The following is a 3188-nucleotide window of genomic DNA, read 5'->3' on the forward strand; positions in this document are numbered from 1 at the left end:
AATTTCATGTATTCATGGAACTCAATTTCATTTAGGGTAAACTACACAAGTGGTCCCCCGATTATAGTTGTGGTGCTTTATTGAATCATTCGATTATTAAAAGTTATAAAGTGATCTTCTAACTATTTATATGTACTAAACTCGTCATTTTCTGTTAAAAAATGATGACCATATGAGTTGGACATTAACCTGCGATCGAGATATGATGAAGTCATATTTTAATCATATCTAATGGCACCATCACTGCTCTCAAGCACTGACTCGACGATATAATGTAAGTGAATAGTTTATCCATAAAATACAACTCAAACGATTATGGGATCAAATTTTATCATATTCGACTCAACAATTTAACGTGTAGCTCAAACTAGCGTCAATTTTTTAACGAAAAAGAACGAGTTTGAAACATATGAAAATGTCGGGTGATCATTTTGTAACTTTTAATAGTCGGAGGACTCAACAAAGCAATACCCTAGAATTAGAGGATAATTTTGTAATTTTTAATAGTCAGAAGATTCAACAAAGTAATGACTTATAATCGAGGGACTATTTGTGTACTTTACTCTTTCATTTATTAGGAATAAATTTAAAAAGTTCCAATAGAATTTAATATAAAAAAGATTATTAGTAATGTACATGTCCCTATTATATCGGTATATCCCAATAGAGGATCCTATAAAGTGCATTGGAAGAACAAATTTTTGTGTGCTAACTGGAATTCACTCTAGCTGCCTTTGAAGAAGAAGATGCCACTCTTTTGATTCTCATTACAATGGCAATGCTGTTCTACAGATTGTATCACTATCATGGCCTTGAAGGTCTGCCACAACTGTGGTCGGATCCCGGTGCCGTATCCGCTCAGCACCGGACCGGATTGCGGTGGACCCTGGTACAAAGTCCGATGTAATGAAGGAACACTCTGGTTGGATACTTTGAATGGATCATCGTACGAAATCAGTTCTGTCAATCCAATGACTCAAACGCTGATCATCGTTCCGCCAGGTTTGGCCAAGGATACATGCATGGCAGCCGATTTCGCAACCCAAGGGATTCAACTGGATGAAAATCTTCCCTTCAACATCACTAGCACCAACACTGTCATGCTCATGAATTGTAGCGCCACGGTCCTTCAAGAATATATAGCTCTCAATTGTAGCTCAACGAGTGTTTGCCATGATTACATCAGGGGCAATTCAGAGGCTAATGCCAATTGTGGGGCATTGCCAATTTGCTGTTGGTAAGTAACTGGGGGAACTGTGCATACTTACAGGATCAGGGTTCGTCACGAAAGATGTTCAGCTTATCAAAGTTTTGTGAATCTGAATACGAGTTTGCCGGTCAGTAAAGTGGCCTAAGCCAGGGATGGAGATACAGTGGCTCCTGCCACGAGAACCAGAATGTAAGCTCCCGGAAAATTGCATTGGTTTATCGAATTCGATGTGTCTAACGGATCCGGGAAATGCCAGACTCAGTAGGTGCTTATGCAAGCCGGGGTTTCAATGGAACTCCATTCAAGGAATTTGTCAAGGTCAGTATAAAACTTCTGCTATACCATTTTTAATTAAAAAAATTCTGTGCTTGAAGAATAGTTCAAAAACCATAGCATATCTTGAAGATCTTCTTCAAGTATCCAACAATAATATGAAACTGCAAGTTGCTAAGCTGGCCACATGTGCAAATGCCTGCAAGCACCCTTTCCCAAGAATCCATAAGTTCGACTAGAACAATGTTGGAAACATCACGAAGAAATGTCAACGCACTTTGTTTTATAATATACCGTTCTCAAATATCATTCTTTTTCATCATAGGTGTAAAATGTACACATGGGAGGCACTGCAGGCATCACAAGAAGAAATCTATCCTTGAGGTAAATGATTGATTTTAAGCCAATCTGATTTAGCAATAAATAATTTTGGGTATTCTTGTAATGTGTAGGTGCAGCCATTGCAGCAGGTGCAATCATAATTGGACTCATTGTTACTATTATTATTGTCTGCAAGCAAAGGAAGCACCGTGAGAGAGAAGCTGAAGTGAGTTTAACCAACTCACATAGAGATCTTTTAAGCTCCAATAGTGGCAAACTGGCCAAGTTTTTCACCATGAAAGAGATATCTAAGGCAACAAAAAGCTTCTCCAAAGGCAACCTGCTCGGCTCGGGAGGCTTTGGTGAGGTTTTCAAGGGCATTCTCGATGATGGAACCACCATAGCTGTGAAGCGATCCAAGCTTGGGAACACACAGGGTATTGATCAAATCATCAATGAGGTCCGAATTCTCTGCCAAGTTAACCATAGAAACCTAGTCAAGCTCCTTGGCTGTTGTGTCGAGCTTCAACAACCGCTATTGATTTATGAGTACATCCCCAATGGAACCCTTTTTGATCATCTTCATACGACCTGTAAAATGACGACACTCTCATGGCATCGCCGCCTTCGTATCGCCTACCAGGCGGCACAAGGCCTTGCATATCTCCATTCCTCCGTGGTTCCACCTATTTACCACCGCGACGTAAAATCGAGCAACATCTTATTAGACGAGAACCTTGATGCTAAAGTTTCGGATTTGGATTTCGAGGTTGGGTTTCTGCGATGTCAGCCATGTTACAACTTGTGCACAAGGAACATTAGGATACATCGATCCTGAATATTACCTCAACTTCCAGCTAACCGATAAGAGCGATGTGTACAGCTTCGGAGTCGTTCTGTTGGAGCTGTTAACTTCCAAGAAAGCCGTTGATTTCAACAGAAAGGAAGAAGATGTGAACCTGGAGGTTTTCGCAATGAAAATACTCAAAGCAGAGAGATTCATGGATGTTATTGATCCTTGTTTTAAATAACAAGCTGGGAAACTAGAGTTGGAGACGATGAAAGCTATGGGGTTCTTAGCGAATCATGTTTGAACGAGAGAAGGCAGAATCGACCTTCAATGAAATTAGTTGAGAAAGAGCTTGAGTATTATGAGTGTCGTCTCGAGTGAAGTGTTTGAAGGTTAAATCTTCAAGACAAGAAATGGCTACAGATTTTTGGCAGTTAACATTGCTTCTCAGTCGTTACAGAATAACTAGAAATGTTTCCAAGAGTTCTAAATTGTAGCAACCATGTGCAAGTGGTTAATAAACTCTTTTTGTCTCTTGTTGCGAGTAGTAGTTTATGCGTTTAATCTTATTTTACTATTCGTATCCAATTACTT

The 3188-nt window shown here is 39.6% G+C and overlaps 1 pseudogene; it reads left to right on the forward strand.

Moving 5' to 3' along the window:
* The first annotated feature begins 630 nt into the window (after window positions 1-630).
* LOC120188262 lies at window positions 631-2975 on the forward strand (annotated as a pseudogene).
* The last annotated feature ends 213 nt before the right edge of the window (window positions 2976-3188 follow it).

The sequence above is a fragment of the Hibiscus syriacus genome, unplaced genomic scaffold (assembly GCF_006381635.1).
Source record: "Hibiscus syriacus cultivar Baekdansim isolate YM2019G1 unplaced genomic scaffold, ASM638163v2 tig00116939_pilon, whole genome shotgun sequence".
NCBI lineage: Eukaryota > Viridiplantae > Streptophyta > Magnoliopsida > Malvales > Malvaceae > Hibiscus > Hibiscus syriacus.